The sequence below is a fragment of the Moschus berezovskii genome, chromosome 21 (genome assembly GCF_049115385.1).
Source record: "Moschus berezovskii isolate FMDL1 chromosome 21, NW_MosBer_1.0, whole genome shotgun sequence".
Lineage (NCBI taxonomy): Eukaryota > Metazoa > Chordata > Mammalia > Artiodactyla > Moschidae > Moschus > Moschus berezovskii.
Genome location: NC_142480.1, coordinates 43,652,596 through 43,674,146, shown reverse-complemented (window position 1 = coordinate 43,674,146; position 21,551 = coordinate 43,652,596). Strand labels below are relative to the sequence as shown.

Here is a 21,551-nt window from a genome sequence, read left to right as displayed (position 1 = left end):
TTAATAATCTACATGTAATCATTAGGTTCTGTCTACGTGGAAATTAACCTGGAGGACTCATAGACTGTTAGCCCCCTACAGAGTCAGCTATTGGTGCAGAATGAGAGGCAAATGGTTACCACGTCAGGGTATGCTTCTGACCTTGGGGTCTACTTCTGATGCAGTCCTGTCTTGAGCCCACATGGTCCTCCATATCCTGGGCTTAAACAGTACTTCCGTGTTGGTCCAGTGGTTAAGACTCTGTGCTGCCCAGAGAAGAAATATTGTTTGACATTTCTTATATGTGGAATCTAAAAAGAAAAGAAAAAAATGAACTTATCTACAAAACAGAGACTCTCAAACTTAGAGAACAAACTTACGGTTGCCGGGGGGAGTGGTGGAGGAAGGGATAGTTAGGGAGTTTGGATGGACATGTACACACTGCTATATTTAAAATAGATAGCCAACAAGGACTGACTGGCTATAGCACAGGGAACTCTGCTCAGTGTTATGTGGCAGCCTGGATGGGAGGGGCGTTGAAGGAGAGCTAATACATGTATATGTATGGCTGAGTCCCTTTGCTGCTCACCTGAAACTATCACAACATTGTTAATCAGCTATACCCCAAAATAAAATTTTAAAAGACCCTGCTCTTCCAATGCAGAGGGTGTGGTTTCAATCACATGGAACTAAAATGCCATGTGCCCCGGAGTGTGGCCAAAAGATTAAAAATACAAACACAAAACTAGGATTATGCAATGAGTATAAAGATGAAAAAACAAAACTCAAGTTACTTCAGTTCTGTCCTTCTGTGTGATCACTTAAAATTTCTACTTGTATTTAAAACTTTATAAAAATTAGTCTTGAAAACAGAAACTGCAATGTTAATCCTTATTACCAAGACAGATGAATAGGTAAACATTTAAAAATGTTCGTTAATGAAATGAAAAAGCCCTGAGCTATGATATTTGTGTACTGTAGGTTCATTTATGTGCCTCCTAATCTTTTTTACTGATATGATTCATTAGGGGTGTGAAGTTCAAGAAAGGAAACAAAATAACTGCACTTCTCTTCTGGCCATAATAATAATGCTTCCTTTGACTTCATTTTTACTGAAAATAATTAATATATATAACAGAAGAGGCCTTATATTAACATATGATCTTCTCAGGGTGTCAAAATCTGCCTGGTATCTATTTCTCCTCCAGCAAACATGAGGAGGAGCCCAATAATGTCAAAAGTGAATACTGTCATTATGTAGTTGGATGTCTGCCAAGCTGAACATATGATAAAAACACCTTGGTGTACCCTTATTTTATATTTCTCTTATCACGGATTATGGTGGACATTTTTTTCTATCTTTAAATGCATCTTCAATTTCCTCCAGCTTTTTACATTTGGGGCATTCCCTTTTCAGTTCTTTTTCTTGTTCCCTCTCCTGTTTTCTTCTGGGAAAGTCTCCTTCAAACCCAGAACAATGAGACACTTTCAGTGGTTGATCGCTCAATAGAGACCAAGGCCATCTGCTCCCTTGTTCTGGACACCGCTTCTATGAATACAACCCAGCATCCATTATTAACAGCTTCCTCAACTGCTGGCTGATGCTGAGCTTAGAGTTCACCTAACCTCTTAATTCCTTTGGATAAAGACACCCCTCCTCAGCCATATCATCCATATTTCTGTACATGTGCCCTTAGCTTTTGGAACCCAACCAAGGATGCCTTGTATCATGTGTAAGCTTTATTAGATTTATGCCATTATTCCAGCTTGTGGAGATTATTTTGTTTTTTGCTTCTGGCACCTGCAGAAGCCTTTAAGGCTTCCAGCATCATATCAATGGCAAATTGAATAGTCAGAATCACCTGTCCTTTTTCTGATCACTAAAAAAAGGGGGAGTGATGCCAAAGCTAGACCCTTAGGGAAGCTGAGGAGATAGTTCCCTTCAGCTGACACTATCTCATGAATGAGCACATTGCAGGAACGATTTTGACATACTTCTTAGTACTTTACCATTATTTAGAAAGAAATACATGCTCTTCATAGAAAATTTACAAGATACAGGAAAATATGAAGTAGAAAATGAAACCTCCTCTCCAGAAACAACACTGTATCATTGTATAATGTTAATATTTCTTTAAAACATGTATCTGTGCTGTCTGAGAGAGTAACTCCCAGCCACATGTCGTTATTAAACCCTGGAAAGTATGCTGGTCCAAATTGAGATGTGATGTGAGAGTAAAATACACTGGAGTTTGAAGACTTAGCATGGAAAAAAAATGTAAATATTTCATTAATAATTATTTATACTTATTACATTGTTAAAATCATGCTAATTTTTGAATACTGGATTAAATTATATTATTCAATTAATTTGAGTTGCTTCTTTTTACTCTTAATTTGGAGGCTGAAACAAGATGGCAGAGGAATAGGACGGCGAGACCACTTTCTCCCCCACAAATTCATCAAAAGAACATTTGAACACTGAGTAAAGTCCATAAAACAACTTCTGAACGCTGGCAGAGGACATCAGGAACCCAGAAAAGCTGCTCATTGTCTTCAAAAGAAGGTAGGAAAAAACATAAAAAATAAAGAGAGAGACAAAAGAAGTAGGGACAGAGCCCTGTCCCGGGAATGGAGGCATAAAAATAGAGAGAAGTTTCTGAAACCAGGAAACACTCTCACAGGCGAGTCTGTGGCGAGCCTTGGAACCTCAGAGGACAACAGAACTGGGAGAAAAAGAAATAAACAATTAAACCTCACAGCTTACGAGTCCAAAGGTAACTCCCAGCGGAGAAGCAGAGCAGACGCCCGCATCCGCCATTAACAAGCAGGGCCTGGGCAGGGAGGAGCCAGCTGAACTGCTTAGAGAGAGGACCGGGCCTGAATGCCGTGAGGGCCGTCTGGGGGAGCTGACTGGAGACAGCAGAGCAGACTGTGGGGTAGCTACCCTGTGAAAAGGCGAAAAGCCCTAACTTAAGACTCTGCCAGCCCCGCTCACAGAACAAAGGACTGAGCAGAGCTAGCCGGTTGCGGACAGCCTATCCCCCGCCGAGACAGGCAGGGGAGGGCAGTCATAGCCAGAAGGGGGCAATCGCGGTCCCAGAGAGGCATCCGATATCAATCTGCAGGCAGGCTTCAGTGTTAACCAAGACTTTTTGGGTTTCTGGCTGGTTAACATCCACCTGAGAAGGTGCGCTGGTTGTATACCCAGAAAACCGAGCGGGAGGGCCCGGGGAGGTGATAAGTTGCAGCGACTGCGCTCGCCAAACACCTGGTCACTTGAGCTGCTTGGTCCGGGGAAGGCACAAAACACAGGCCCAACCAAGTCTGCGCCTTTGTGGAGTACCCGAGTACCTGAACCTGAGTGGCTTAGACCTGGGACGTGCATGCAAGCCAGAGCCGGCCTCAGACAGTTATCAGCAGAGCAACTTAGACCCTGTGCAGTGTAGACTGGGACAGCACACACACCGTGAGCGGGGGCAAAACCAGTGTGGCTGGGACACTGTGAGCACTCCCCACAGACGCCAGAGATATTTCTCTGCAGTGTTCCTCCCTTCCCAGAACAGGACTGAACAAGTGAGCTTTAAAAAGTGTCCACCACCACCCTCTAGTGTCAGGGCGGAAATTAGACACTGAAGAGACCAGCAAACAGAAGCTAAAACAGAGGGAACCATCTTGGAAGTGACTATACAGGTTGTCCAAAGTCACTCCAAACCTATTGACATCTCATACTCATTACTAGTCACTTCATTGCACTCCAGAGAGAAGAAATCCAGCTCCACCCATCAGAACACTGACACAAGCTTCCCTAACCAGGGAACCTTGACAAGCCACCCATCCAACCTTACCCATAGCAAGGAAACTCCACAATAAAGAGAAATCCACAAACTGCCAGAAGATGCAAAGGCCACCCCAAACACAGCAATATAAGCAAGATGAAGAGGCAGAGAAATACCCAGCAAATAAAGGAACAGGATAAATGCCCACCAACCCAAACAAAAGAGGAAGAGATAGGGAATCTTCCTAATAAAGAATTACAAATAATGATAGTGAATTTGATCCAAAATCTTGAAAGCAAATTGGAGTTACAGATAAATAATCTGGAGACGAGGATTGAGAAGATGCAAGAAAGGTTTAATAAGGATCTAGAAGAAATAAAAAAGAGTCAATATACAATGAATAATGCAATAGATGAGATCAAAAACACTCTGGAGGGAACCAACAGTAGAATAACAGAGGCAGAAGATAGAATAAGTGAGTTAGAAGATAAAATGGTAGTAATAAATGAAGCAGAGAGGAAAAAAGAAAAACGAATTAAAAGAAATGAGAACAATCTCAGAGACCTCTGGGACAATTTTAAATGCCCCAATATCCAAATCATAGGAATCCCAGAAGAAGAAGACAAGAAGAAAGACCATGAGAAAATACTTGAGGAGATAATAGTTGAAAATTTCCCTAAAATGGGGAAGGAAATAATCACCCAAGTCCAAGAATCCCAGAGAGTACCAAACAGGATAAACCCAAGGCAGAATACCCCAAGACACATATTAATCAAATTAACAAAGATCAAACACAAAAAACAAATATTAAAAGCAGCAAGGGAAAAACAACAAATAACCACAAGGGGATCCCCATAAGGATAACAGCTGACCTTTCAATAGAAACTCTTCAGGCCAGGAGGGAATGGCAGGGCATACTTAAAGTGATGAAAGAAAATAACCTACAGCCCAGATTACTGTACCCAGCAAGGATCTCATTCAAATATGAAGGAGAAATCAAAAGCTTTACAGACAGGCAAAAGCTGAGAGAATTCAGCATCACCAAACCAGCTCTCCAACAAATGCTAAAGGACCTTCTCTAGACAGGAAACACAGATTGAGTGTATAAACTCGAACCCAAAACAATAAAGAAAATGGCAACAGGATCACACTTACACATAATTACCTTAAACGTAAATGGGTTGAACACCCCAACCAAAAGACAAAGGCTGGCTGAATGGATACAAAAACAAGATGCCCATATATGTTGTCTACAAGAGACCCACCTCAAAACGAGGGACACATACAGACTGAAAGTGAAGGGCTGGAAAAAGACATTCCACGCAAATAGAGATCAAAATAAAGCAGGAGTAGCAATACTCATATCAGATAAAATAAACTTTAAAACAAAGGCTGTGAAAAGAGACAAAGAAGGACACTACATAATGATCAAAGGCTCAATCCAAGAAGAAGATGTAACAATTATAAATATATATGCATGAATATATATGCACCCAACATAGGAGCACCACATTATGTGAGACTAATACTGCTGCTGCTGCTGCTGCTAAGTCACTTCAGTCGTGTCCGACTCTGTGTGACCCCATAGACGGAAGCCCACCAGGCTCCCCCATCCCTGGGATTCTCCAGGCAAGAACACTGGAGTGGGTTGCCATTTCATTCTCCAATGTGTGAAAGTGGAAAGTGAAAAGTGAAAGTGAAGTCGCTCAGTCGTGTCCGACCCTTAGCGACCCCACGGACTGCAGCCTACCAGGCTCCTCCATCCATGGGATTTTCTATTCAACAGTACTGGAGTGGCTTGCCATTGCCTTCTCCGGAGACTAATACTAACAAGTATGAAAGGGGAAATCAACAATAACACAATAATAGTGGGAGACTTTAATACCCCACTCACACCTATGGATAGATCTACTAAACAGAAAATTAACAAGGAAACACAAAAGTTAAATGATACAATAGACCAGTTAGACCTAATAGATATCTATAGGACATTTCACCCCAAAATAATTAATTTCACCTTCTTCTCAAGTGCACACGGAACCTTCTCCAGGACAGATCACATCCTGGGCCATAAATCTAGCCTTGGTAAATTAAAAAAAGTTGAAATCATTCCAAGCATCTTTTCTGACCACAATGCAGTAAGATTGGATCTCAATTACAGGAGAAAAACTATTAAAAATGCCAACATATGGAGGCTGAACAACATGCTGCTGAATAACAAACAAATCATAGAAGAAATCAAAAGAGAAACAAAATATGCATAGAAATGAATGAAAATGAAAACACGACAACCCAAAACCTCTGGGACACTGTAAAAGCAGTGCTAAGGGGAAGGTTCATAGCAATATAGGCATACCTCAAGAAACAAAAAAAAGCCAACTAAATAACCTAACTCATCATCTCAAGCAACTAGAAAAGGAAGAAATGAAGAACCCTAGGGTCAGTAGAAGGAAAGAGATCTTAAAAATTCGGGCAGAAATAAATACAAAAGAAACAAAAGAGACCATAGCAAAAATCAACAAAGCCAAAAGCTGGTTCTTTGAGAGGGTAAATAAAATTGACAAAGCACTAGCCAGACTCATCAAGAAACAAAGGGAGAAAAAACAAATCAATAAAATTAGAAATGAAAAGGGAGAGATCACAACAGACAATACAGAAATACAAAGGATCATAAGAGACTATTATCAGCAATTACATGCCAATAAAATGGACAACTTGCAAGAAATGGACAAATTCTTAGATAAGTATAACTTTCCAAAACTGAACCAGGAAGATATAGAAAATCTTAACAGACCCATCACAAGCATGGAAATTGAAACTGTAATCAGAAATCTTCCAGCAAACAAAAACCCAGGTGCAGATGGCTTCACAGTTGAATTCTACTCTTTTAATTTGGCAACTAGAAAATGTTAACTTATGTGTGTGGCTCATTATATTTCTATTGGACACTGCTGCGTATTTTCTGCACACTAGACGCTCATGTGCCGTGCTTAGATACTCAGTCATGTCTGACTCTTTGCAACCCTAGGGACTGTAGCCCTCCAGGCTCCTCTGTCCATGGGGATTCTCCAGGCGAGAATACTGGAGTGGGTTGCCATGCCCTCCTCCAGGGGCTCTGCCCAACCCAGGGATCGAACCCAGGCAGATTCTTTTTCTTAGACCCTCATGGTTTGAAAATATGAGTGACCTTTTTATTTCTTAGTTTATTTTTAATTGGAAGATAACTGCTTTACAATGTTGTGTCAGTTTCTGCTGTACAACAACATGAATCAGCTTATGTATGCATACACCCCTGTCCCTCTCGCGCCTCCTTCCCACCCCTCACCCCCATCCCACCCCCCTCGGTCATCACACAGCATGGAGCTGAGCTCCCTGCGCTATAAAGCAGCTTCCCACTAGCTCTCTGCTTTACACTTGGGAGTGTATATATGTCAGTGCCACTCTCCCAGTTTGTCCTACCCTCTTCTTCCCCCACTGTGTCCACAAGTCCATTCTTTACATCTGTATCTCTGTGCCTGCCCTACAAATAGGTTCATTAGTTCCATTTTTCTAGATTCCATATATATGCATTAATATGCAATATTTGTTTTTCTCTTTCTGATTTACTTTGTGTGACAGACTCTAGGTTCATCCACCTCACTACAACTGACTCAATGTCATCCCTTTTTATGGCTGAGTAGTTTATTCCATTGTATATATGTACTGCATCTTCTTTACCCATTCTTCTGTCGATGGACTCTAGGTTGCATCCATCTGAGCAATCTTAAAGGCTCATGACATGGATGGGTTATCCATGTCCTCTTTTAGGTATGTATTCAATCACATGTGCTAGAGGAAGCGACTTAAAGAAAAATGTCCAATAGCTCACCACCATCTTAGCCCCTATAACTCTGGTAAGAGCTAAGTCTGAATGGGCTCAGAGATGCACAGTCGTCCAGGCCCGGCCAATGACAGATTCCATCCTCCAATCAGCAGTGAGCGTGTGACCTAAGTTAGCGCAATTGCAGTCAGCCCCTGCACCTGTACAACTGCCTGAAAAGAGGTGTGCTGTTTCCATCAGGGTGGCCTGTAGAATAAAACCCTCTCTCTGCTGGTGGCTGTTGCTAACCACACACACAAATACAGCAATGGGGAGGGAAGCAGTACAAGCGATGGTCGGGGACAGACCGCCTTGTTTGTGCACCTGGATACAGCCATTCCTGAAGCTGGAATCCCTGGGCTTTTCCATTAAAAGAGTCGATATAGTCTGTTCCCCACTTTTCCCTCTTAATTCAGTTTTAGTGGCATTTCTGTCACTTGCAACCTGAAGAGGCTTGACTAGTGCATGCACTGTGAGTCTTTTGTGCAGAAGCAAATGCTTTACCTGGGAAGAGTCTGGCACCAGTCCAGCATCTGTAACTGATGGGCATCGCCTGTCTTGACTCATTCTCTCTATACTATTAATTGCTCTGAAATAACAAATGCATCTTTTCTTGGGATGTTCACCACCCCACCTTTCTCCATACACTGTGTCCCAAGCCAGCTGCTATGTTGATAATGTAAATGAAGAAAAACTGCAATGTTTTCTTGTATTTTCATGCAGTTATTCAACATTATCAGCAAAGATAGAAGGTGTTGAAGATATCAGAACTTACTCCTTGACCAAACCAAGGGTCTGTTTTATCTTTTCTTATCCCTGTCCATGCCCATATTGTTTTTTTTGGTGTTGTTTAGTTGCTAAGTCATGCCTGACTCTTTGCCACCCCATGGATTGTAGCCCACCAGCCTCCTCTATCTGTGGGAATCTCTAGGCAAGAATACTAGAGTGGGTTGCCATGCCCTCCTCCAGGGGATCTTCGTAACCCAGGTTTCAAACCCACATCTCCTGCATTACAAGTGGATTCTTTACCACTGAGCCACCAAGGAAGCCCCATGTTGCTCATACTTGGGGCTATTTGAGATCACGCTATCTGTAAAGAACATTTATGATTATTTCACTCATGACTGTATCTAGAACATTATAACAAATGTCAAAAACATTAGAAATGCAATATGTAATGACTGATGATAATTATGTTACCATGGTATCAATTTCTCCTTCTTTATTCAGTAGAATTTGGGAAAGTGGTTCTTAATATCCAGTTGGATTTTTGGTTTTATGTTTTATAGCTTTAATTGATTCATGAGTGTTAAATGTGGCTCCTACAATTCCTACTTTTTGGATCATAAATTTTATATATTATGTATGTAATATTATATAATTATGATTATAATTTATATGATTCAAATAGATCTTGTGTTTTCATTATAAAATTTAATGATTTATATAATCATTCTTATAAATGATTAATTGTAACTTGAAAATATGATGTCATGTACAGTTCAAAATATGATTATGTATATTTGTACTTATACACACACACACACACACACATATATATATATATATGTACAGTGCCATTGATTCAATAAGTATTCAACCTCTCAAGTTTCACTTTTGGTCTGTTTTATTTATAATGCATTCATCAGTTCAGTTCAGTCGCTCAGTCGTGTCCAGCTCTTTGTGACCCCATGAATCACAGCACGCCAGGCCTCCCTGTCCATCACCAACTCCTGGAGTTCACTCAAACTCATGTCCATCGAGTCGGTGATGCCATCCAGCCATCTCATTCTCTGTCATCCCCTTCTCCTCCCGCCCCCAATCCCTCCCAGCATCAAAGTCTTTTCCAGTGAGTCAACTTGTCGCATGAGGTGGCCAAAGTGTTGGAGTTTCAGCTTTAGCATCAGTCCTTCCAATGAACACCCAGGATTGATCTCCTTTAGAATGGACTGGTTAGATCTCCTTGCAGTCCCAGGGACTCTCAAGAGTCTTCTCCAACACCACAGTTCAAAAGCATCAATTCTTCGGCAGTCAACCTTCTTCACAGTCCAACTCTCATATCCATACATGAGCCTTGACTAGACGGACCTTTGTTGGCAAAGTAATGTCTCTGTTTTTAATATGCTATCTAGGTTGGTCATAACTTTCCTTCCAAGGAGTAAGCGTCTTTTAATTTCATGGCTGCAATCAGCATCCACAGTGATTTTGGAGCCCAAAAAAATAAAGTCTGACACTCTTTCCACTGTTTCCCCATATATTTCCCATGAAGTGATGGGACCAGATGCCATGATCTTTGTTTTCTGAATGTTGAGCTTCAAGCCAACCTTTTCACTCTCTTCTTTCACTTTCATCAAGAGGCTATTTAGTTCCTCTTCACTTTCTGCCATAAGGGTGGTGTCATCTGCATATCTGAGGTTATTGATATTTCTCCCAGCAATCTTGAGTCCAGCTTGTGCTTCTTCCAGCCCAGCGCTCCTCATGATGTACTCTGCATATAAGTTAAATAAGCAGGGTGACAATATACAACCTTGACGTACTCCTTTTCCTGTTTGGAACCAGTCTGTTGTTCCATGTCCAGTTCTAGTTGTTGCTTCCTGACCTGCATACAGGTTTCTCAAGAGGCAGGTCAGGTGGTCTGGGATTCCCATCTCTTTCAGAATGTTCCACAGTTCATTGTGATCCACACAGTCAAAGGCTTTGGCATAGTCAATGAAGCAGAAATAGATGTTTTTCTGGAACTCTCTTGCTTTCTCCATGATCCAGCGGATGTTGGCAATTTGATCTCTGGTGCCTCTGCCTTTTCTAAAACCTGCTTGAACATCTGGAAGTTCACGGTTCACATATTGCTAAAGCCTGGCTTGCAGAATTTTGAGCTTGACTTTACTAGCGTGTGAGATGAGTGCAATTGTGCGGTAGTTTGAGCATTCTTTGGCATTGCCTTTCTTTGGGATTGGAATGAAGACTGACATTTTCCAGTCCTGTGGGCACTGCTGAGTTTTCCAAATTTGCTGGCATATTGAGTGCAGCACTTTCACAGCATCATCTTTCAGGATTTGAAATAGCTCAATTGGAATTCCATCACCTCAACTAGCTTTGTTTGTAGTGATGCTCTCTAAGGCCCACTTGACTTCACATTCCAAGATGTCTGGCTCCAGGTGAGTGATCACGCCATCGTGATTATCTTGGTCGTGAAGATCTTTTTTGTACAGTTCTTCTGTGTATTCTTGCCACCTTTTAATATCTTCTGCTTCTGTTAGGTCCATGCCATTTCTGTCCTTTATCGAGCCCATCTTTGCATGAAATGTTCCCTTGATATGTCTAATTTTCTTGAAGAGATCTCTAGTCTTTCCCATTCTATTGTTTTCCTCTATTTCTTTGCATTGATCACTGAGGAAGGCTTTCTTATCTCTCCTTGCTATTCTTTGGAACTCTGCATTCAGATGTTTATATCTTTCCTTTTCTCCTTTGCTTTTCACTTCTCTTCTTTTCAAAGCTATTTGTAAGGCCTCCTCAGACAGCCATTTTGCTTTTTTGCATTTCTTTTCCTTGGGGATGGTCTTGGTCCCTGTCTCCTGTACAATGTCGCAAACCTCCGTCCATAGTTCATCAGGCACTCTATCTATCAGATCTAGTCCCTCAAATCTATTTGTCACTTCCACTGTATAATCATAAGGTCTTTGATTTAGGTCATCTGATTTAGGACATCTTTTTTGGGTGTTAGTTCTAAAAGGTCTTGTAGGTCTTCGTAAAACCGTTCAACTTCAGCTTCTTCAGCGTTACTGGTTGGGGCATAGGCTTGGATTACTGTAATATTGAATGGTTTGCCTTGGAAACGAACAGAAATCACTCTGTCGTTTTTAAGATTGCATCCAAGTACTGCATTTCAGACTCTTTTGTTGACCATGATGGCTACTCCATTTCTTCTAAGGGATTCCTGCCCACAGTAGTAGATATAATGGTCATCTGAGTTAAATTCACCCATTCCAGTGAATGCATTCATAGTGCTGCGTTAAATCTTCCAATACCAAGGGCAATGCCAAAGGACTTTGTAAAGGCTTTCATTTATGCATGTTAGCTATCAGCCAACAACTTCTAAAATCATTCGAAATAAACATACAGTAAAAAATAAAACAACCCAACCCTGCTTTGCGGGGCACATTTAGCTTCAAGGTAAGTCCCTCAGGCCCTTCTTCTAATCAGAACCCAAAATCATTCTAAAGGGATAATTTGACTCCGATTGTAATTGTGATCCTGGGAAATCATTTAAAAACCATTCAAAGGACTTTCCTGGTGGTCCAGTTGTTAAGACGTGTGCTTCTACTCCAGGGTGTGTGAGTTTGAACTAAGATACTGCATGCCACAATCAACTTAAATCTTTAAAAATCATTCAAGAAATATTTATTGAGCAGCCACTCTATTTTAGGTAATATGCAAGATTTTAGTTCCTCTTTGTATATCAAATAAGTTTGCTTTGTTTATTTTTATCTTCTCATTTTGTGTATGGCTTCATGGCTATTATGCTTTTTATTGTTGATTACACCTCTCAATTTAAAAGACTTCTCACCTGACCTGCCCAGGGTACCAGTTATCAGCTGGTTTCCTCTCAACTTCTCATATATCCTTACTCTGCTTCATGTCACTGGAGCTGGCCCCTGTAAACACTGGATATAACATGTGTTTGCTGTTGCTGCTTGAATGAAGAATTTTTCTCTCTATCTTTGTAAGTCAAATATTATGCCTTTGTAAGTCAAACAGCTCAAGGACTCCTTTTTTCTCAGCACAGTCTGTATGATCCGACTCCATACAATGCCCTTGTTATCAATATAGTGACTGTGGTCACTAATTGGGCTGTCTATTCCATAAATAACAAACAAACGTTTGTTCAGTCTCTTATAAGTACACAGCACTGTTGGGGAGGAACCTTGGGGAAAGCATCGTAAATTCATTCAATCTAAAGTCTTCACTGGGACTTCCCTGTTGGTCCAGTGGTTAAGACTCTGCACTTCCAATGCTGGGAGTGTGTAAAGAATGGCCTGCAATGCAGGAGACAGAGGTTCAATCTCTGGGTTGGGAAGATCCTCTGGAGAAGGGAATGGCAACCCACTCCAGTATTTTTGCTTGGAGAATTCTGTGGACAGAGGAGCCTGGAGGACTACAGTCCATGGAGTCGCAGAGTCAGACAGACTGAGCAACTAACACTTACACGCTTACTAAGGGCTTCCCAGGGGGCGCTAGTGGTAAAGAACCTGCCTGCCAGCTCAGGTAGACATAAGAGACACAGGTTTGATTCCTGGATCAGGAAGATCCCCTGGAGGAGGGCATGACAATCCACTCCAGTGTTCTTGTTTGGGAAATCCCATGGACAGAGGAGGGCTGTAGTCCATAGGGTCACAAAGAGTCGGACACAATGTTGAAGTGACTTAGTATCCATTCGAGGAACTAAGATCCCATATACCAGACCGTGCAGCCAAAAATTACAGTATTTCCTATTTGTCAGACTCTAGCCTGGCTATTGAGGAGACACGAGTGAAGGCAGGTATGTAGCTTTGGCTGTCTGAGGGGAAGGTAGACAGCACAGAGCCTGGCAGAGGGCAGGGCCCTGGTATTGCCAGTGAGTCGGTGTAGGAGCGGAGTGCATAGGCAGGCCAGACAGAAGCTGAAGCTGTGTCACACACTGTGAACCTCATACATTCACCAGGGCAGTGGGACCCAGGCCCTTCCAGAGAGAGGCGCGGGGGCTTCCAACGGGGACTCACCTGCTATATCCCCAGTAGGTGGTCTGCTCCAGGCCATTTTTAAGAGACTGTTTCCATGTCCAAGAAAGGCAGACCTGACGGCGTACAGGTAGTGATGGGTCATGGTAGTGAGATGATTTGGGCTTTACAGTCACCCACTGTTTTATTTGTTTTTAACTTTTTATTTTACATTGGGATATAGCCTATTAACAACGTGACAGTTTCAGGTGAACAGCCAAGGGTTCACATGTATCCACTCTCCCTCAAACTCCCCTCCCATCCCGGCTGTCACACAGCATTGAGCAGAGTTCTGTCTATACAGCAGGTCCTTGTTGGTTTTTCTTTTAAATTATCTTTTTAATTTTAATTTTATTTAAAAAACTTTTTGTTTATTTTTATTGGGGTATAGCCTATTCACAATGTTGTGATAGCTTCGGGTGGACAGCAAAGGGACTCAGCCACTCATATACCATCCAGTCTTTTAGATCAGTGAGGAAGCCTTGAAAAGTGATTGCAATAAAAAAGGGAAAATGGAAAAGAAATGACTTGTGCCTAAGCGCGAGTGATTCATGGACTGCCATTTAGTTTTTAATTCCCAGCAAGTTTGCTTCATCTTCGTTCCTGTGCCATCAAAGGAAATATAACGTGTGATTTCATCACATTTATTCCCAGTGATGTTAAATAAAGCTGAAAGCTCGGCTGCACATTGATGTGCACTTGGAGCGTGGTCTGAAGCTTAATAAAGCTAATTTAAAAGAACTCAGGCCATAACATTTATCTTTCACCCAAGTCAGAGGAAGAACTTGGATGCATTCTTTTGAGCAAATGCATCCCCTTCTTTAAATAAAGCTGCATGGTTCACTCCAGCTATATCTGTAAAAATGCATACCTCCTAAAGTTTATACTTTAATTTCTAATTCTGTGAGCAATAATACGTACACAAATGTAAGGCTTAAAGGCTGTCTAAGTGGAAAATCACAGGAGCCCTAAATGTTAGGGATTAAACTGTCACTTCATCCCTTTCACTTCACAGATGCAGGAGCAGGCCTGGGCATGAGAAGTGACTGACCCAAAGTAGACAGTGTCTAGCTCCTTAAGGCCCAGACAAAAGGGAGAAAGGGGAATTTGGAAAGCAATGAGACACTCTGTTCAAACAAAAGCAAGAACCAAATAAGGCTTCTTCTTCAAATCTGAAATGACTTGAAGTTTAGATGCTGGAGCAATTCAAGAGGCATTTTCCTTTAGAAGCAGTTTACTTCATTTGAGGCCATTTGTCTTCCTTCCTTAATCCTCTCAGGCATGAACTTAATATCTTTACTCTAAAACAAATAGCTCCTGTAAGGCTCAAATGACAAGAAGGATATTACAGTCTACCAAGTCCAATAAGATCATGAATTATTTTGCTGGCCATTCTCTGAGTCGGTTGAAAGTTAAAGTATTAACTGCTCAGTGGGGTCTGACTCCTTGTGACTCTGAGGACTGTAGCCCACCAGGCTCCTCTGTCCATGGAATTCTCCAGGCAAGAATACTGGAGTAGGTTGCCATTTCCTTCTCCAGGGGATCATCCTGACCCAGGGATCAAACCCAAATCTCCTGTGTCTCCTGCATTGGCAGGTGAATTATTTACCATTGGTGCCACCTGTGGTAAATAACTTCTTACTGACTTTAAAACTAATATATCTTCTTTATAGAGAATTTAGAAAGCAGGATTTGGCTACATGTCAGGCTGAGCTTCCATGGAGAAGGTGTCCCTCCTATTACAGCTACATGGAAATGGTAGATAGAATGTAACCAGATGATGGGATGTAGCATTCAAGTTGGAGAAGGCAATGGCAAGCCACTCCAGTACTCTTGCCTAGAAAATCCCATGGATGGAGGAGCCTAGTAGGCTGCAGTCCGTGGGGTCGCTAAGGGTCGGACACAACTGAGCGACTTCACTTTCACTTTTCACTTTCACACATTGGAGAAGGAAATGGCAACCCACTCCAGTGTTCTTGCCTGGAGAATCCCAGGGACGGGGGAGCCTGGTGGGCTTCCATCTATGGGGTCACACAGAGTCGGACACGACTGAAGTGATTTAGCAGCAGCAGCAGCAGCAGCATTCAAGTTCCCCTCCTCACCAACCCTTCACTGATGTGGAGGAAAGTCAACACAACACACATATAACATAATGGCAGAAGGGGTTCTCTTATTTTAAAGGTGTCCTCTCTTCACTGTGAACTAGAGCAAAGCAAACTGTTCCAAAAAGGACTCTGTGAACTCAGACACATGAAAAAGAGGTTTCAGTTTGATTTTACTGGTTTAACTTGCTGCCCCTCCAGATCTCTTGAGTTCTCCCTCCTCCCTCCCTCTTTGTCTTCCCTCCCTCCCTTCCTCCTGGTAATGAAACTGACAGAGGATACAAAGCAGGGAGGGATCAAGAAGATGCTTCGGAGGGGCATGAAGGACTAATAGCTGAATGCCTTCCAGTGGTTGGGGGTGTGCTGCTGAAGGTGCTAGGAGAGATGGATGGGGCTATTTCAGAAATTTCCCCTGGAGTTAACACTTCACTTAGCATTCTTCCTGCAGATCCTGACACAATTAAAAATTCTGTTTTCATCTTCTTGCAACTTGTATGAGGCCCGAAGGGATTTTTCTTCAGGGCCATTGAACACACACAGAAAGATGATTTAGGGAAACATTAAACTGCATGTAAAGTCTTCCTATATTATCTTCCTGATATACCTCATTGCAAGGAGAAGTTGAGCTCTGTGAGGCAGGTGCTACCCGAAGGGCTTGGCCCTCAAGTCTGTTGTCAGAGCCTCGGCTCTCTGAGCAGTGACCATGCCAAGGGAACTGGAGAGGCTGAGGGGCGAGTGGGGCAGAGGGTGGGGAGAGTCATGACATTGGGAGGGGCCAGCCCTGCTCCTGGTCGGTGCCTTGGAGTACAGCACAGCACCTCGGGGAACAAAACCCATCCTGGGGTTCTCAGCCCTGCCAGAATGCTGGGGCTCAAGCTGGGAGTGAAAGCCACACAGCAATGCTTCTAGAAATACTGCACATCATATCCACATGCTCATTTTGTTCCAACCTTGGGCAGCAAGGAGATCCAACCAGTCCACCCTAAAGGAAATCAACCCTGAATATTCATTGGAAGGACTGATGCTAAAGCTGCAACTCCAATATTTTAGACACCTAATGTGAAGAGCTGACTCATTGGAAAAGACCCTGATACTGGGAAAGATAGAAGGCAAGAGGAGAAGGGGACGACAGAGGACGAGATGGTTGGATGACATCACCAACTTAATGGACTTGAGTTTGAGCAAGCTCCAGGAGAGTGAGTGTAGTTCATGGGGCTGGAAAGAGTTGGACACAACGGAGTGACTGAACAACAACTTTGCGTCAGGCCTCATTCTGATAGAAAGGGCAATGAGCCCAATTCATTAGAGTATGAACCCAGTTTCCACCGAGCCCTCAGGGAAGCCCAAAGAAAGAAAATACTGAACTAAAGAAAAGGATCTACATGTGTGCCTGTGACTGTATACAGATATATCCAAGCAAGGAAAATGTAAGCAGAGACACACAAATATTTTTGAAAATTGGACATCTTAAGACAGGAAGGATGATTTACATACGAGGAGGTGGTTGCCACAATAACGACTTCTTTTTTAAAAACCTATATTGTTAAACTTGCCACAGAAACGTAAGACTTTATAAGCTGAAAAACAATATACTTTTAAAGTCCAACAGACATAAGCTTTGAACATATCATTTTAAATACAGAGTGACATTCAGTTAACATCTTAAAGATATAAATAAACTTATTTTGTCTTAAAAAACTTTTAATTGAATCTATTTAAATATTTAAAAAGAAAATCTTGTAGTTGGATGCAAAGATTTCAATCAAATGGTGAAAATACACAAAAACCATACAAAAGTCAAACCAAGTAGAATTCTGTCCTGGTATTTAGAGACAATGACCTCTTCTGGTCTTTATACCTAAAAATGATCAGCGTACTCTGCTTTTTTTTTTTAATCTTTACTGAATTTATTAGAATATTGCTTCTGTTTTATGTTTTGTGTTTTTGGCCAAGAGGCATGCAAGATCTTAGCTCCCTGACCAGGCCTTGAACCTGCATCCCCTACATTGGAAGGCGAAGTCTCAACCATGAGACCACTAGAGAAGTCCCCAGGGCATATACACTGAGGATCAAAGCATCATTCCTCAATATCTACTGAGTGTCCATGTCTACTGGTGAGGAAGAAGGCTGGACACCACATACACTTCAAAATAACATGTGGGCAACTTCCCTGGTGATCCAGTGATTAAGACTCTGTGCTTCCAATGCAAGGGCCATGGGTTTGATACCTGGTCAGGAATTAAGATCCTCACGTCCTGTATGGCATGGCTAAATCTATTCCCCTCAAACAAAACAAAACCCAAAATAACACGTGGACCACCCCAAGTTTCTTTACTCTGATAGGCACCAGTGCTAACTTCCTGCCCCAAATGCCCTACTAGAAAACCCACCACGGTGTAGTCAAGGACATTTTTGGACTATACATAGAAGAAGGGAACTAAGAACATGCAGTTTTTCAGGCTTCCCTGGTGACTCAGCATGATAAAGAATCCACCTGCCAATGCAGGAGATGCTGGTTCGATCCCTGGGTCAGGAAGAAATCCCATAGACAGAGGAACCTGGTGGACTACAGTCCATGGGATCACAAAGAGTCAGACATGACTGAGTGCAACAATAAGCAAGCTCTGTCCCAACCAAATATGTGGCCTCACAGAAAATATCAAACTGGATCTCAGCCACCAGGGGCTTCCACAAGAGGGAGCGGTTATGATTTAGAGGGTGTGGGGGGAGGGAAAACTAATTCATACTTACGACTTAATATCTGTGATATGCATCCTCATGCATGACTTCTTTATTTTCACTGCTGAATATTCATGTAACTTAGTTACAGTTCAGCTGCTCAGCTGTGTCCGACTCTTTGTGACCCCATGGACTACAACATGCCAGGCTTCCCTGTCCACCACTAACTCCCAGAGCTTGCTCAAACTCATGTCCGTCGAATCAGTGATACCATCCAACCATCTCATCCTCTATTTTCCCCTTCCCCTCCTGTCTTCAATCTTCCCCAGCATCAGGGTCTTTTCCAATGAGTTGGCTCTTCGCATCAGGTGACCAAAGTACTGGAGCTTCAGATTTAGCATCAGTCCTTCCAATGAATATTCAGGACTGATTTCCTTTAGGATTGACTGGTTTGATCCCCTTGCTGTCCAAGGGACTCTCAAGAGTCTTCTCCAACACCACAGTTCAAAAGCATCAATTCTTCGGAGCTCAGCTTTCTTTATGGTCCAACTCTCATATCTATACATGACTACTGGAAAAACCATACATTTGACCAAACGGACCTTTGCTGGCAAAGTAATGTCTCCGCTTTTTAATATGCTGTCTAGGTTTGTCATGGCTTTTCTTCTAAGGAGCTAGCATCTTTTAATTTCATGGCTGCAGTCACCATCTGCAGTGATTTTGGAGCCCAAGAAAGTAAAGTCCGTCACTGTTTCCATATCTATTTGCCATGAAGCAATGGGACCGAATGCCATGATCTTAGTTTTCTGAATGTTGACTTTTAAGCCAGCTTTTCACTCTCCTCTTTCACTTTCATCAAGAAGCTCTTTAGTTCCTCTTTACTTTCTGTCATAAAGGTGGTGTCATCTGCATATCTGAAGTTATTGATATTTCTCCTGGCAATCTTGATTCCAGCTTGTGCTTCATCCAGCCTGGCATTTTGAACCATGTACTCTGCATATACAGTGATGTGGTATTGGATCATATATATGATGTGGTGTTGGAGAAAGACTCTTGAGAGTCCCTTGAACAGCAAGGTGATCAAACCAGTCAATCCTAAAGGAAATCAACCCTGAATATTCACTGGAAGGACTGTTGCTGAAGCTGGAACTCCAATACTTTGGCCACCTGATGGGAAGAACTGACTCATTGGAAAAGACCCTGATGCTGGGAAAGATTGAAGGCAGGAGGAGAAGGGGATGACAGAGGGTGAGATGGTTGGATGGTACCACTAACGTGATGGACATGAATTTGAGAAAGCTCTTGGAGTTGGTGATGGACAGGGAAGCCTGGTGTGCTACAGTCCATGGGGTCACAAAGAGTCAGACACAACTGAGTAGCTGAGCTGAACTGAACTGAACTGAACTCTGCATATAAGTTAGATAAGCAGGGTGACAGTATACAGCCTTGACGTACTGCTTTCCCAATTTGGAATCAGTCCATTGTTCCATGTCTGGTTCTAACTGTTGCTTCTTGACCTGCATACAGATTTCTCAGGAGGCAGGTAAGGTGGTCTGGTATTCCCATCTCTTTAAGAATTTTCCAGTTTGTTGTGATCCACACAGTCAAAACCTTTAGCATAGTCAGTGAAGTATATGTTTTTCTTAGTTACAATATATCACAATTTAACTATCCATTTTCCTGTTCACCTGTGAGATATTTCTGGGTTTTAGGTGTTATAATATTACTTGAAATGCTTATATACCATCTCCTGGTGCATTCATGTAAAAATTTCTCCAGGGTATATACTTATAAGTGAAATTGTTAGGTTATAAGTCATACATATTTCTAACTTTACTGGATATTGCTGAATCTGTTTCAAAATAGTTCCCTTCATTGTCTCAAGGTGGCTGCAGCAGTTCCAGACATCACATCCAAACACAACAACGGTCACAAGAAAAGACATAGTCTTTTCAGATTCTTCTTCTTGGAAATGAGAGAATCTTTCTCAGAGACCTAACGACAGACTTTGCTTTTAATCTAATGAACTGAGATTGTCATATTCCTGTCTCTAAACCAAGCACTGGGAAATGGAACCTGTTAGGCCTGATCTTCTTCTCCTTCTTTAAGATTTATTTGTATGTTTGTCTGTGGCTGCACTGGGTCTCCGTTGCTTTGTGCAGGCTTTCTCTGGTTGTAGAGAGTGGGGGCTACTCTGTAGTTGGTGGTGCACAGGCTTCTCAGTGCAGGAGCTTCTCTTGTTGCAGAGCACAGGCTCTAGGGTGTTCAGGCTTCAGTAGCTGCAGTGCATGGGCTCAGTAGTTGTGGCTCTTGGGCTTAGTTGCTCTGCCATATATGGGATCTTCCAGGACTAGGTATTGAACCCAAGTCCCCTGCATCGGCAGGTGGGCTCTTAACCACTAACCCACCAGGGAAGCCCAGATCAAAGTGTCTTAACTTCTGCATTATTATTGACGTTTGGAGCCAGGTACCTCTTTGTCATGAGCAGCTGTTCTATGCTTTGTAGGATGTTTGCAGCATCCCTGTCTTCTACGAACCAGATGCCAGTAATACTTTCTCAGATGCCACAACAAAATTGTGGTCAAGATACTGCTGGATATCATCCAGGATGGGGGAAGGGATGAACAAAATAGCCTCTGGTTGAGAACCGCTGACTTAGACTTGGAGTGGAAGAGACAGAGGGAATTCAGCCACCAAGACCACCGTGACTCCAAGCAAGGGTCAGGGCAACAAGCATGTGAGTCTCCCAGAATCATGTGTGAAGTGCCTCCATGCAGAACACTGCTGATTCTATTACAGGCTTCTTCCTAGGAGATGCTGGACTGATAGGTGTTTCTGCTGCCAGCCTGGCAGAGGAGTCATTCCAGAGTCTGGAGTAAGGCAGAAGGTACCTATGAACAAGAAACAAACTCAGCTGTGCAAAGAGGAGAGCTGTCAAGACAGGAGCCAGTCACGTCATTACTATGGGGGTTTGGTTTCATTTCCAGGTCAAAATGTCACTGAAAACGTGATTCTAGTTTCCCTTTAGCTCCCTGACTCTTTTAAGATCTCTTGCAAGGGCCTTAAAAATATTGTTGGATATTGAAACAAGATGTGCCTGGTTTATTTTTTCCACCCAGTGTATATATAGCATGGGCTAATATTCAGTCTTCTGTTTCAGTGACAGTGACATGCTGTTCCTAAGGGGTGACAGAGTTGCAGCAGCTTTCTCTGCAGTTACAGAACCCTTTTTTCAGGATTTCTCCACTCTCACAAGCTCTTTTGTCTTAAGCTGGAGAAAGTTTATCCTAGGGCTATTGCAGCAATAGCTTCCACCCCCTCAGTGTTCTCTGAAGGTCATGATAAAGTTAGGACATCTTTGACATACGTGGAGATGTTCTGTCGACAGTTGGAGATGAGA

The 21,551-nt window shown here is 42.3% G+C and overlaps 1 long non-coding RNA gene across 1 annotated transcript in view; it reads right to left on the bottom strand.

Annotated features, from left to right (window-relative positions):
- LOC129550356 (uncharacterized) overlaps nucleotides 1-21,551 on the bottom strand; it is a 45,305-nt gene that overhangs the window by 878 nt on the left and 22,876 nt on the right. The window contains exon 2 of the long non-coding RNA XR_008684815.2: nucleotides 142-290. This is a non-coding gene — a long non-coding RNA (uncharacterized LOC129550356). The remainder of the gene's footprint in view (nucleotides 1-141; nucleotides 291-21,551) is intronic.